Genomic DNA, 15,592 nt, shown 5'->3' on the forward strand with positions numbered 1-15,592 from the left:
CAACGACCAGTTAACCCACCAACTCGTGGGAGGAAACCCATGCGGTCGCATGGAGAATGTACGAACTCTTTAAAAGCAGTGGCGGGAATCAAACCTGGGTCGCCAGTACTGCAGAGTGTTCCGCTATCCACTGCCCTCTGTCTAAGAAATGGATTTCGTGTCTGTTCGGTAAGAGGGGCTGAGGGTGACCCAATGAAAGTCTGTAAGCTGCCCTATGGTTTTGATGTAGTGAGGTAGAGGGGATTTTCTACTGGTGGGGAAGAGAGGAGCCAGATGTCCTCAGTATCAGAGGGTCAGCAAGAAATCCGGAGAAACTCCTTTTCCCAGAGATCCGTGGTAATGTGGAGCGCACTCCCACAGGGAGGGGTGGGGGTGCAGAGTAATGATGTGTTTTGGGGGGGGGCCAGACAAGCAGAGGAGGGAATTGACTGATTGAGATGGAGGAAGATGGGTGGAGGTCCAGTGAACATAGAGAACCGCACAGACTGATTGGGCTGGATGGCCTGTTTCTGTGTTAACATAGAACAGTACAGCACAGTACAGGCCATTCAGCCCACAATGTTGTGCCGACCCTCCATGGACTCTAATTCCCTCAGTAAAGCAGCCAGCATAGTCAATGACCCCTCCCCCCCACCCCAGCCATTCTCTCCTCTTCCCTCTCCCATTGGGCAGAAGATACAAAAAGCTGAAATCATTTGCCACCAGGCTCAAGGATGGCCTCCATACTACTCTTATAAGACTATTAAGATGGACACTTGACCTCAGTCTACCTCACTATGACCTTTCTCTGTAACTGTAGCCCTTTATTACACGGTGCGCGGCCAGCATGCTAGCGTGGCAGTCAGCGTAACGTTTACACTGGCGGCGATCTGTGTCCAATTCCCGCAGCTGTCTCCGTCCTCTCCCAGTGACCGCGGGGGTTTTGTCCAGGTGATCCGGTTTCCTGTCTGATTCCAATGGCGTACGGGTTGGTAGGTGAATTGGTCACATGGGTGTAATTGGCGGCGGGGGCTTGTTGGGCCGGGAGGACCTGTTATCGTGTCGTATCTCTAAATAAAAATTTTGTGCTGGGCGGAAGGGGTCTCTGATTAAGTTGCACACACAAAATGCTGGAGGAACTCAGCAGGCCAGGAAGCACCTTTGGAAAACAGTAAAAAGTCAACGTTTCGGGCCGAGACCCTTCTTTAGGACTCTTGTGTCTTTAATTTTGTTGGTGGCTTTGCTGAGGCAGCCAGAAATGGGGACAGAGTCCTTGGAGAGGAGGCTGGTTTCCGTGATGTGCTGAGCTTGTCCACCACACTCTGCAGTTTCCTGCTGTCACGGCCAGAACAGTTGGTGTACCAGGCCGTGATCAGAATCAGAAACAGGTTTATTATCACCTACATGCGTTGTGAAGGTTGTTAACTTACCAGCAGCATTTCAATGCAATACATGACATAGAAGAAAAATAAATAAATAGGTAAGTACACCGATTACAGTATGTGTATATTGAATAGATTAAAAATCATGCAAAAACTGAATTAATGTATATTATAAAAGCGGGGTAGTGTTCACGGGTTCAATGTCCATTTAGGAATTGGAGGCAGAGGGAAGAAGCTATCCCTGAAGCTGTTGATGCATCTTGCTGCAGTGCTTTCAAAGCTCGAAGCTCTCTAATGCTTTGTGTTCCTGGCTCCTTTGTTAATTCTCAGAGAGAGATAACAAATAGGTTGGTTTTCAGAGAAGGTCATAATCATAGAGCATAGGAACAGGCCCTTCAGCCCATCTAACATGTGCCTAACAATTATTATGCCTAGTCCCATTGGCCTTCACCCGGACCATAGCTCTCCAAACCCCTCCCATCCATGTACCTTTCTCAACCCTCTTAAATATTAAAATTGGATGCACACCCACCACATCCGCTGGTAGTTTGGTCCAGACACTCACCATCATTTGATTGAAAAAGTTGCCCCAATATTCCCCTTGAATACTTCACCTTTTACCTTTAACCTATGTCCTCTAGCTCTAGTCCCACCCAACCTCAGTGGAAAAATCTATCTTAATTTATCCGATTTATACCCCTCACTATTTAGTGTACCTCCATCAAATCTTCTCTCCTTCTCTTATGCTCCAGGGAATAAAATCCTAATCTATTCAACCTTTCCCTATAACTGAGGTCCTCAAGTCTTGGCAACATCCATGTAAATTTTCTCTGCACTCTTTCAATCTTATTGATAGCTTTCCTGTACATAGGTGACCAGAACTGCACACAATACTCCAAATTCAGCCTCATCCTCATCTTATACAACTTCAACATGACATCCCAACTCCTGTACTCAGTCCTTCGGTTTATAAAGACCAATGTCCTAAAAGCTCGCTTAATGACCCTATCTATCATTGATCCTGTTTTCAAGGAATTATGGACCTGTATTCCCAATTTCCCCGTCCTACCTCTCTCCTCAGTGTTCTACCATTCACTGTGTAAGTCCTCCCCCGGTTTGTCCTTCCAAACTGCAACCCCTTACACGTGTCTGCATTCAATTCCAACTGCCAATTTTGAGCCTAATTTTCCAGCTGGTCCAGATCTTGCTGCAAGCCAAGAGCTGTCCACTGTGCCCCCAAAGCTGCTGATAACACCAAGAATGGGCACATAGTGGACAGTGAGTATGCCACCTTATCAAACAGAGTTTTGATATGGATGACAAATAACAATAGACCCAGCATTGACCCCTGTGACACACCACTAGTCGCAGGCCTCCAGTCAGAGAGGCAACCATCCACTACCACTTTCTGGCTTCTCCCGTGAAGCCACTGTCTGATCCAATTCACTACCTCATCCTGAGTGCCCAAGCGACTGAATCTTTTTAATGCTGCTTCCCATGTGGAACTTTGTCAAAGGCCTTGCTAAAGTCCTAAAGACAACACCCACTGACTTTCCTTCATCCACTTTCCTGGTAACTTCCTTGAAAATCTCTCTAAGATAGTTTAGACATGACAAACCATGCTTAGAACCTTGTTGACTATCCTTATTCAGTCCCTGTCTATCCAAGTCCTTACAGTATATATCCCATCCCTTGGAATACCTTCCAATAGCTTCCTATCCCTTAGGATATCTTCCAATAATTTACCCATTACTGACGTCAGGCTCACTGGCTTATAATTTCCCTGCTTACTCTGAGAACCCTTTTTGTACAACAGAGCAATGTTACCTATCCTTCAGTTCTCCGGCACCTCACCCAGGTCTAAGGATGTTTTAAATACCTGCAATATCTGAACTACGAGGTCTGAGGGAACGTCTTGTCAGGGCCTGGGGATTTATCCATCCCAATTTTCCTCAAGACAGCAAGCACCTCCTCCTCTGTAATCTGTATGCGGCCCATGACATCATTGCTACTTTGCTGCAGTTCTACAGATCTGTGTCCATCTCCTCAGAAAGTGGTAAGGTGGGTCGGATGGTGGGACAAAGGGAGTATCATGATAGAGTGAGACCAGATTGGTTAACCGGGTTCAGTCACAAACAAGAGAAGATCCGCAGATGCTGGAAATCTGAGCAACGCACACAAAATGCTGGTAGAACTCAGAAGTCTGGACAGCATCTAGATAATGTGTACAGTTGACATTTTGGGCTGAAGCCCTTTGACAGTCCTGCTGAAGGGTTTCGGCCCAAAATGTTGACTCTTTTCCTAGATGCTGCCCGGCCTGCTGAGTTCCTCCAGCATTTTGTGTGTGTCGCTTGGTTAACAGGGTTGGTTACCTGCACATGAGTCGCCTGGTGGTGTAGTGGTATCTGCACCGGGCTTCAAGGCGAGTGGTCCCAGGTTTGAATCCGGCCGGCTGCTCGCACGCTTTCCGTCCATGCCGGGTTGAGTGTCGAGCTAGCAATTCTGCCTCGTAAAAAACAGACAGGCAAAGCTGCCACCTGACACACCACAAGGTGCGGAGAGCAACAAGAAGCCCCTGCACATAAAGCCTTTTGGCCTGTGTGACGTGGTGTTGCCGTGGAACATGTTCACGAGGCAGTCGAGTGGAATAGAATAAGGAAAACGGATCAAAATGATTGCCGAGATGAGTTCCGATCCAGAAAGAGTGGGTGACCTAAAATTGGGGCAGTCTATACTGAGTTTGGAAGGCAGCAACGTGCCCAGGCAGAAGGCGAGGTGCCGCTGCCCACACTTACACTGGGCCTCGATATAACAAGGCAGGGAGCCAACACCCTTAGTCCAGAGAGGACGAGACGAGGAATTATAGTGACACGCAGAACGCTGGAGGAACTCAGAGGGTCAGGCAGCATCTCTGGGGCAGTCAGTGTTTCAGGCCAAGACCCTTCATAAGGACTAGAAACTAAGAGGGGAGATAGCAGGTTAAAAATGTGCAGGGAAGGGGTGGAGCCATCCCATTCTCCTCCTTCTCCTCATAACCATTGGTAACCTTACCAATCAATAAACTCTACATACCAAATGACTTTGCTTCCAAATCCACTTGTGGCAATAAATTCCCACTGTTCCAAAACTATTGAATCGTTCCCTAGTACAATAAAATGGCTCTTGACCTCACAAACTACCTCATCGTCTGCCTGCTCTGCACCTTTTCTCTAGCTGTGGCTCTTTATTTCTGCATTGTTCTAGTTTTTCCTGTATGGGCAGCATGCAAGGCAAACCACAGCCCCTCCATGGACTCCATCTCGATTTCCTGCTGCATCGGTAAAGCAGCCAGCGTAACCAGACTCCACCCACCATGGGCATTCTCTCTTCCCCCCTCTCCCAACAGGCAGAAGATACAAAAGCCAGAGAGCACGTATCAAGGGCAGCTTCTACCCTGCTGTTGTCAGACTATTGAATGTTTCCCCAGTGCAGTAAGATTGGCCTCACAGTCTACCTCATTCTGCAGCTCATGGGCTATCTGCACCACACTTCCTCTGTAAATGCAATGCTTTGTTCTCACAAGATCACAACATCACAAGACAAAGGAGCAGAAGTAGGCCATTCAGCCCATCAAGTCTGTGTTGTTGATGTATAATTTCAATGTACCGATGGAACTAATGTGACATTAGTAAGCTTTAACAGGCCACTGGAATGGCTTGGCAGGCAACGGCAATCAGGGGTCAAGGTGCAGTAAACTCTGGCCTTTATTAATAAACTAACACTAATGGATAATGGAGCCCACTCCTCATTTAGTCAGTATCACCCTTCCTACCCCTCCAACATGCAGGGAATGGAAGCATATGAATCACGTGCAGACAGAAGAGACGGTACGTTAATCTGGCATTGAGTTCAGAATCAGAACCAGGTTTATTATCACTGACATATGTCGTGAAATCTGGTGTTTTGTAGCAGCAGTGCAGTGCAGAACATAAAAGCTCTACACATTACAAAAAGAAATATAAAAGATAAACATATAGTTCAAAAAGAGAGTAAGATAGTGAGGTGGACCATTCAGAAATCCACTGAAGTGGGGGAAGAAACTGTTGCTAAAACGTCGCAGGTGAGTCTTCAGGGTTCTGTGCCTTCTCCTTGATGGTAGCAATGAGAAGAGGGCTTGTCCTGGGTGATGGGGGTTCTCAATGACTGCTGTCACCCTTTGAAGGTGCCCTTGATGGTGGGGGATCTAGTGCCCACGTTGGAGTTGGCTGCGTTTACACCCTCTGCAATGCACAATACGCTGGAGGAATTTATCTGCTCGCTCAGTACGTATGGAGGAAATGAACGGTTGATGTTCTGGGGTGAGATCCTTCATCAGAACTGGAAAGGAAGGGGGGAAGAGAGCCAGGATAAAAAGATGGGGGGAGGGAAAGTACAAGGTGGTAGGTGAGACCAGGTGAGGGGCAGGTGGGCGGGTGAAGTAAGAAACTGGGAGGTGGTTGGTCGAAAAAGCACAGGGCCGAAGAAGCAGGAATTTGATAAGAAAGGAGGGTGGACTATGCAAGAAAGGGAAGGAGGAGGGAAGCAAAGGGTGATGATGGGCAGGGGAGAAGGGACAAGAGGAGAGACAGGATGGGGAATGGAAATTCGGTGAAGGGGGGGAAGCAATTACCATGAGTTAGAGAAATCAATGTTCATGCCATCAGATTGGAGGCTACCCAGACAGTATAAGAGGTGTGGGTCCTCTAACCTGAGACTGGCCTCATTGTGACAGTGGTGGAGGCCATGGATTGATAAGTCAGAATGAGAATGTGAAGTCGAATTAACCACCTATTTTAATCAAGGGGTGAGCAGCTTCAAGTTCCTGGCTGTCAACATCTCTGAAGATCTATACATTGACAGCCAGGAACTTGATTAACATAGGTGGTTAATTCTACTTCACATTCCCCTGAACGCAACTACGAGGAAGGAATACCAGCGGCTATATTTCATCGGGAGTCTGAGGAGATTTGGTATACCACCAGAGACTCTAGCAAATCTCTACAGATGTACCATCGAGAGCACCCTGACTGGCTGGTACGGATAGGATCGGAAAAACGCTGCAGAGAGTTATAAACTCAGCCATAAACTCCATCACAACGACATCTTCAAATGACGATGCCCCAAGCCCTTTCCTCATCACACTACCAGGGAGGAGACCCAGAATCCTGAAGACACACACTCAGCATTCTAGGAACGGTTTTTCCAGGTGAGCAGCCAATGGCAGCAAGGCATGTTGAGCACATGGTTGAAGAGTCAGAGATTCCAGAGGGGCAGAATGAGACAGGGTTTCACCGAACTCATGAAGAAGAGAAGATTTAAACTTCTTCAGGGCACGCATGCCTACCATCTTCGAGCTTGTACTCCTCTCCCTGCCCTCACCTTCTTATTCTTCCGCCTCGCTTTTTGGTTCTGATGAAGAGTCTCGGCGCGAAACATCGGCTATTTATTCCTCCATTATGCTGCCCAGCCTGCTGAGTTCCTCCAGAGTCTTGTGTGTGGAGGTCTGGGTTCCCAGCCTCTCCTGGGTGTCTTCTTCCCATTGCGAGACAGAAGCAGGGAGCCTCCTCGCCGGTTCGATTCTGAGCCAGTCCGTGCCGAGCGAGTCGCAGGCAGCAATCCCAACACCTGTTCACAGATGAAAGGTGCTTGTATGTTAGCATTGGGTAAGGACTTGGCAAGGTTGCCCTGGGCTTTCTTCATCTCTGCCCGTGCTCCGTGTTCCTTTTGGTGAGGCAGCAAAGCGCATCTGTTGGTCCCAAGCAACAGCACGTGGAAGAGCAGAAGAAAAATAAATAAGGGAAATAATTTTTTTCCAGGAATAATGCTTCTTTGATCTCTTGGTCTGTGATCTCGGACACATAAACACCTGAGATTAGTGTTAGTTTGAGACGGAGAGGTTGGGTTGTTTATAGATAAATGAGGCAATGTCTTGGATAGAAGAGCAGACGTTGCAGGAGAATGTGCTAAATGTTTGTAAGCGGAGCGCACAGCTGGGCTATTAGCTGCTAGATCAACTCTTGTGGTGCATGGCACACACGACTCGAATGGAATAGATTAAAAGGCATCTGAATTGTTGAAATTCTTGAGGGCTGTCCCTGCCCAGAAACTGGGTGGCCAACACTCCAAGAAACCCATATAAAAGAGACACCCCTACAAACACTCTAAGTGTTCTGATGCTTTGTATTACTGGGCCTTTACACTTTGGTGGAGGTATTAACCGATGCTTGGCCATTTGCAGAAAAGGAGATTGAGAAATACAGTTATTGTAAATACCATTTTCCCCTCAGCCGCAAGAAACACAGGCTCACTTTGCCTTGTTGAGTTTTCTAAGTGATTCCCCAGCCTCTTTTGATCTTCTTTGACTCGTTTGTTTGTTTTCTCTCTTGCAAATTATTTTTTTAAACCTAGGAGAAGCCTGCCCTCGTGTTAATGGCCCATTTAACAGCCTCCAGCAGCCCGTCCCCTGACGGGTCGGGGCTGTATCTTGGGACCAGGAGCCACACGTCCAGGCTGGGCACCTGGGATTGCAGTGTGGAAACAGGCCACTTGGCCCATCCAGTCTGTGCTGGCACCTATGCTGATTAGACCCTTCTTCTGTCTGTCCCCGTGTCAGTATGACCTTCTGTTCGTTTCTGCCTGCTTGCCCAGCCTGTCGTCAAATGCATCAGAAGCATCCACCCCACTTTTTAAGGCGAGAATAGGATAAATTCAAAGGATTGAATGCAAGGTTTCCCGACCTCTTTTATGAAATGGACTCCGACCGTTAATTGGGAGGTCTGTGGACCCCAAGTTGGACGTCCCTAATCCGAGTAGAGGAATAAATTGCCAATGATTTGGGCTGAGACCCTTCATCAAGACCTCAGGAGGGGCCTTGGTCTTTTTATTCTCCTCAATACATGCTGCTTGACTTGCCGAGCTCCTCCAGCACTTTGCATGTTTTGCTCACGGTTTCCAACATCTGCGGAACCTCTTACGTTTACAAACTCGATGGAGTTGTGTGGGGCGAACTTGTACACAGGTTGGTGGGTGCCTGACCTGCTGGTGGCAGCAGATATATAAATGAACCCTCTGATTTCATAAATGATTCTGTTAATGGGTTGGATGGGGAGTGGAAGGTGGGGGGGAGGGATTAGTAAGTGTTCAAGTTACACGAAGGTTGGTGATGTGGAAAGTTGTTGGGACATTGATAAGATGCAGACCTGAGCTGACCAGTGGTAGATGGCATTCGACCTGGACAAGTGTGAAGGCCAAACCTCGTGGCAGAGTGCAAAGTTAATGGCAGGATTCTTAGCAGTGTGGAGCAACGGAGGGATATTGGGGTCCAAGTCCACAGATCCCTCAAAGATGCCGTTCGCTGATAGGGTGGTTAAAATGGCGTACGGCGTTTAGTTTCTCAGGCTATTGAGTTCAAAAGCTGCAAGGTAAGGTCCTGACGAAGGGTCTCGGCCCGAAACGTTGACTGCTTGTTTCCATGGATGCTGCCCGACCTGCTGAGTTCATCCAGCTTGTTTGTACATTTTGATTTGACCACAGCATCTGCAGTGTACCTTGTGTTTACTAAGGTAATGGTGCAGCCCTATGAAACTTCTGGAGTATTGTCTTCAGTTCTGGGTCACCTCATTATAGAAAGGGTGCAGAGGAGATTTACCAGGATGCTGCCTGGATTAGAGAGCAGGTCTTAAGGTGTTAGGTTGAGCGAGCTGGGGCTTTTCACTTTGGAGTGAAGGAAGGTGAGAGGTGACTTGCTAGATGTGAATAAGATGATAAGAGGGATTGATATAGTGGACAGACAGACTTTTTCAAGGGAGGCAAAGGTCAATATGGGAAGGCATGCTTTGAAGGTGGATGGAGGAATGTATAGGGAGGATTCTGAGGTGGGTTTTTTACACAGAGAGTGATGGGTACTTGGAACGCAGTGCCAGGGATGGTGGTAGAAGTGGATACATTAGGGACATTTAAGATACCCATAGAGGCATATGGATGACAGAGAAATGGAGGGCTTTGTGGGAGGAAAGCATTAGATTGATCTTGGGGTAGGTTAAGGGGTTGGCACAACATTGTGGGCTGAAGGGCCTGTACTGTGTCGTAATGCTTAGTACTCTATTTTCTGTTCAGGGGGGTTGTGAGACAGACACATCAGGGAATGGAAGGATATAGATCTCATGCAGACTGATGGATTGGTTGGAATTGGTGCTGTGTTCAGCATAGACATCGTGGGTTAAGAGGCCTGTTCCTGTGTTCTAGGTTCCCCTGCCACAGCTGACCTGAGTATGTGTTTCAGCCGCTACGACCTGTCAGAATGGAGTGGGTTCGAATGCCAGGCCAAAGTCACAATGAAATCTGTGCTGCTTGTGAGGCCGAACTCTGTGCCTGAGTTACGGGCTGTGCTGTCCACAGGAACAGCTTATCACAGCAACCTATTACTTTCGTTTTGTGGTTCAGAGAGCTGACAATAGCAAATCACTTCCCCTCACCATACACACTGAAACACACACACACACACACACACACACACACACACACACACACACACACACACACACACGTGTGTACACAACACACTTACACACTCACAGGCACATGTACACACACACACACATGCAAGCACACACTATATACACACACATGTGCAATCGCACTTACACACAGGCACACACACACACACACACATGCGCGCACGCACAGACACGCTCACAAACATGTGTCTCCCAGCCCACCAGGGCTTTGAGGTCGCACGCACAGTGCAGTGAGATGGGGGGCCGTGAGCTGAGCATTACTTCAGCAATGCTCTGGATGACAGTAAAGTTGTCCCCTGAGAGGGAGGGGTCACTGAGGAGTTACCTCCCTGCCTGTAATAAATGTGTCTTCAGTCTGTGAGAGACAGATTGGACTTTGTGTCTGTGCACAGTGCTAAACCACTTCTCAAACCTCTTTCTAGCAAAATGAAATGCAGAGGCCGCAGAGACTGACTGATGTTCCAGCCCCGCTATTCCCAGCTTGGGACACGCAGAACAGACAATTGTTCATTAAATGATGCTCTGTTCCCCCGCTCTCAATGGCCCCTTTATATTCCAGCTGTGAAATACGGCTGAGTTTAGCATCATAGGAAAGTTTCTAAAATGTCAACCTCTGTGGGTTCAGTCCCTGTGGGTTGGATTCCCTGCCAGAGTCGATCTGAGTTGTAGAGAAAATCCCAGCTTCATTCTCTGGTCTCTCCAAACGTGGGGCACAGGTAGTAGGTCTGGGGAGTGGAGAATAGATTAGGGTGCAACAGATGGGTTAGAGAGCAGAGACTTCAGCTAGGATTCCTATTTCTTATCATTACCCAGTAACCCCTGTGGAGAGGTAGGTGTGTGTGTGTGTGTGTGTGTGTGTGTGTGTGTGTGTGTGTGTGTGTGTGTGTGTGTGTGTGTGTGTGTGTGTGTTTATGTTGACTGTGATTCTGTGAGTGTGTGATAGTGCTGGTGTGTGTGTGTCATTGTGTTTGTGTGTGTGTGTATCAGTTTGTGTAAGTTATTGTGTTTGTGTGTATCAGTTTGTGTAAGTTATTGTGTCAGTTTGTGTATGTCATTGTGTTTGTGTGTGAGGTATTGTGTGTACGTCATTGTGTGTGTGTGTGTGTGATTGTGTTGGTGTGTGTGTCTATCTGCGGGTATACGTTAGGGTCTGGGTGACTATGTGTGCAGAGTGTACACGTGTCAACGATACCCTCCATTGTAAATAGCCGTTGGCATCTGAACCACTGATCCAGCAGAATTTACTGATCAGTCTGTAAAGATGAGTTCAGCAAAGTGGAATATTTTCTAAACAGGGAGTGAATTTGAAAGTGCAAAGTGATTTGGGAGTCCTAGTGCAGGACTTCTTAAAGTTAACTTGCAGGTAGGGTCAGTGGTAATAAAAACAATGTTAGTGTCCATTTTGGGAGACGAGAATATAAAAGCAAGGATGTACAGTAATGCTGAGACCATAAGACATAGGAGCAGAAATAGGCCATTTGGCCCATCGAGACTGCTCTGCCATTTCATTGTGGCTGATTAATTTCCCCTCTAAACTCCATTCTTCTGCTTTTTCTCAATAATCTTTGACATCCTTACTAATTAAGAACCTATCAATTTCCACTTTAAATCTACACAATGACTTGACCTCAATGAATTCTACAGATTCATCTTAGCCAGAGGGTGGTGATGCACCATCAATAACTCACTCTGAGACGTAAGAAGCGAGATACAGCCAGCCATAGAATCTGAGGCTTTATAATGTATAATGTATAACTTACTGTGAGTAGTTTTGGGCACTATGTCTAAGAAAGGATGTGCAGGCATTGGGAACAGTCCAGAGGAGGTTTAAAAGGATGATCCTAGGGTTGAAAGGGTTAACATATGAGGACAGTTTCTGGATCTGGGCCTGTGCTCGCTGGAGTTCAGAAGAGTGAGAGGGGATCTCACTGAATATTAATAGTCCACTGTACAGAGTGGACATGAAGAGTATGTTTCCAGCAGTGCGAGAACCTAGGAAAAGAGGACACAGTCTTGAAATGAAGGGATTGCTCTTAAGAACAGGCCTGCCAAAGTCCAACCCTACGTTTCCCTTGTGAGAGGCGGAAGTGGGTAATGCTGGCCAACAGGGCTCTGGTGAAGCTGCACAGGCCAGTCCCCTGCACAGTACCTGCAATGGCGTTGAACTCCAAGCATCCCATCGACTGCAGATGGAGACAGGAGGTCATCAATGGCCTGTGCTCCACCTCAGAGCCAAGGGCCCAGGTTAATAATTAAGGGTTTAGAATAGAGCTGAAGAGGAATTTCTTCAGTCAGCGTGTGGTGAATCTGTGGGATTCATTACCCCAGATGAATGTGGAGGCCACGTCATCGAGTGGATTTAAAGCAGATCGTGATTGTAAGGACATCAAAGTAATGGGGAGAAGGCCGTAGAATGGAGTTGAAAAGGAAAATTAAATCAGCCATGATCAAACGACAGAGCTGACTTGATGGGCTGAATGGTTTAATTCTACTCCTATGTCTTATGGTCTCATCATCTTGACACCAAAGACCTGGAGAAGGAAACTGGGCTCAGATTTAAAACCTTCTATGGGCAGCCATCTTGATGATCTTGCCCAGAGTCGGACTCTGTGTACATCCCTGACACAACCCTCAGCACATCTCTCCATCCAAACTCCCTCTCCAAGACCCTTCATACAGCCGCAAAGTGCTGGTGGAACGCAGCAGGCCAGGCAGCATCTATAGGAAGAAGCACTGTTGACATTTCGGGCCGAGACCTTTTGTCAGGATTAACTGAAAGAAAAGATAGTAAGAGATTTGAAAGTAGGAGGGGGAGGGGTGATGCTAAGAGCTGGAAAGGTGATTGGCAAAAGGGATGCAGAGCTGGAGAAGGGAAAGGATCATGGGATGGGAGGCCTAGGGAAAAGAAAGGGGGAGGGGAGCACCAGAGGGAGATGGAGAACAGGCAAGGAGTGATGGGCAGAGAGAGAAAAAAAAGGGAGGGGAGGAAATATCAGAATGGGAATGGGACATGGAATTAAAATGTGTGGCCACTGGGAGATCCTGCTTTCTCTGGCGGACAGAGAAAGACCCTTTCTTTCCCCCTCCCCCTCCTACTTTCAAATCTCTTACTATCTTTTCTTTCAGTTAGTCCTGATGAAGGGTCTCGGCCCGAAACGTTGACAGTGCTTCTCCCTATAGATGCTGCTTGGCCTGCTGTGTTCCACCAACATTTTGTGTGTGTTACTTGAATTTCCAGCATCTGCAGATTTCCTCGTGTTTACCCGTCATACAGTCTAATTTGGAATCAAGTCAAATAAACTACACACAAGCAACCATAAGACAATGAGATGTGACTGATCCATTTTCCTTTCAATGCTATTCCCTTGTCTTCTCCATATAACCTTTCATGCCATGACACTGTCTTAAATCCACCCAATGACTTGGCCTTCACAATCGCCTATGGCAATGGATTCTACAGAGTCACTAGCATTTGGCTTAAGGAATTCTTCATCTCCATTCAAAATGGATGTCCTATTCTGAGGTTATGCCCTCTGGTTCAAGAGTCCCCTACCCTATCCTCTCCACATCCACTCTATCTAGATCTTTCAATGTTCGATAGGTTTCGTGAGATCTTCCCTCATTCTTATAAATTCCAATGAGTACGCGCCCAGAGCCATCAGTCGCTCCTCATACGAAAACCTTTTCATTCCCAGAATCATTCTCGAGCACCTCCTCTGAACCCTCTCCAATGTCAGCACATCCTTTCTTAAATAAGCGGCCCAAAACTGATCACAATACTCCAAATGGGGTCTCACCGTAAAGCTTCAGCATTTCATCATATTCTGTTTCTCTCAAAATGAATGCTAACATTGCATTTGCCTTCCTCACCACTGACTAAACCTACAAATTAACCTTTAGGGAATCCTACATAAGGACTCCCAAGTCCCTTTGCACCTCAGATTTTTGAATTTTCTTCCTGTTTAGAAAATAGTTCATGCTTTTATTCCTTCTACCAAAGTGCATGACTGTACATTTCCCAACACTGTATTCTGTCTGCCATTTCCGTTCCTAGTCTCCTAATCTGTCTTTAAGTCCTTCTGCAGAATCCCTGCTTCCTCAACACAAACTTCCCCTCCACCTACCTTTGTACCATCCACAAACATGGCCAAAAAGCCATCAATTCCCTCATCCAAATCATTGGCATATAATGTAAAAAGAAGTGCTCTCAACACCGAACCCCTGCGGAACACCACTGGTCACTAGCAGCCAATCAGAAAAGGCTTCCTTTATTCCCACACTTTGCCTCCTGCCAATCAACCAATACTCTATCCATGCGGGTATCTTTCCTGTAATACCACGTGTTCTTATCCTGTTAAGTAGCCTCATGTGTGGTACCTTATCAATGGCTTTAGGAAAATCCAATTGCACAACATCCACCAATTCTCCTTTGTCTCCTTTGTCTCAAAGAATTGCATCAGATTAGTCAGGCAAGATCTTCCCCTGAGGAAATCACCCTGACTTTGGCCTATCTTATCATATCCCTCCAAGTACCTGAAACCACAACCTTGACAATCAACTGCAACATCTTCTCAACCACTAAGGTCAGACTAACTAGCATATCATTTTCTTTCTTCCATCTCCCTCCCTTCCTGAAGAGTTGAGTGACATTAGCAATTTTCCAATCCTCCAGAACCAGAATCTATTGATTATTGAAAGATCATTACTAATGCCTCTACAATCTCTTCAGCCACCTCTTTCAGAACCCTGGAATGTAGTCCATCTGGTCCAGGTGGCTTACCTATCTTAAGACCTTTCAATTTCCAAAGCACCTTCTCCTTAGTAATGGCAACTGCACTCACTTCTGCCCCCTGACACTCTCAAACTTTTGCCTTATTGCTAGTGTCTTCCACTGTGAAGACTGATGAAAAATACTTACTCAGTTCATCTGCCATTCCCTGGTCCTTTATTCCAACCTCTCCAGCACCATTTTCCTGAGGTCTGATATCAACTCTTGCCTCTCTCTTTTTCCTTATATATCTAAAAAAACTTTTGGTATCCTCTTTGATGTTATTGACTAGTTCACCTTCATATTTTATCATCCCCCCCATGACTTTATTTGCGTAACAAATATGCTGAAGAAGACAAATTGTGAAAATTTAAAAAATATATATTAGTACTGAAAACTTCAGTTGTAAAGAGTCTTTGAAAGTGAGTCTGTAGAACATAGAATCAGCTTGGTGTTGTGGTGAGTGAAGTTATCCATGCTAATTCAGGAGCCTGAAGGTTGAGGGGTAATAACTGTTCCCGAACCTGGTAGTGTGGAGCCCAAGGCTTCTGTACGCCTGTCAATGGCAGTAGTGAGTAGAGGGCATGGCCTCAATGGTGCGGGTACTTGACGATGGGTGCTTCTTTTTTGTGGTAGCACTCCGTGTAGATGTGCTCTGTGGTGGGGATGGCTTTGCCCGTGATGAACTGGGCCGAATTGTCTACTTTCTGTAGACGATTCCATTCCTGGGCATCGGTGTTCTCATCCCAGGCCATGATGCAGGATACCCTCCGCTCTGCATCCATGGAAGGTAGTCAAATATTTAGATGGCATGCCAAATCTGCTCAAACTTCTAAGAAAGTATGTGTGTTGTCATGCCTTCTTTGTGATGGCACTTCTGTGCTGGTCCTAGGACAGAAGGTATGACAGTATATATGGGGGCGATAGGC

Source organism: Hemitrygon akajei, chromosome 23 (assembly GCF_048418815.1).
Source record: "Hemitrygon akajei chromosome 23, sHemAka1.3, whole genome shotgun sequence".
In the NCBI taxonomy this organism is placed as follows: Eukaryota; Metazoa; Chordata; class Chondrichthyes; order Myliobatiformes; family Dasyatidae; genus Hemitrygon; species Hemitrygon akajei.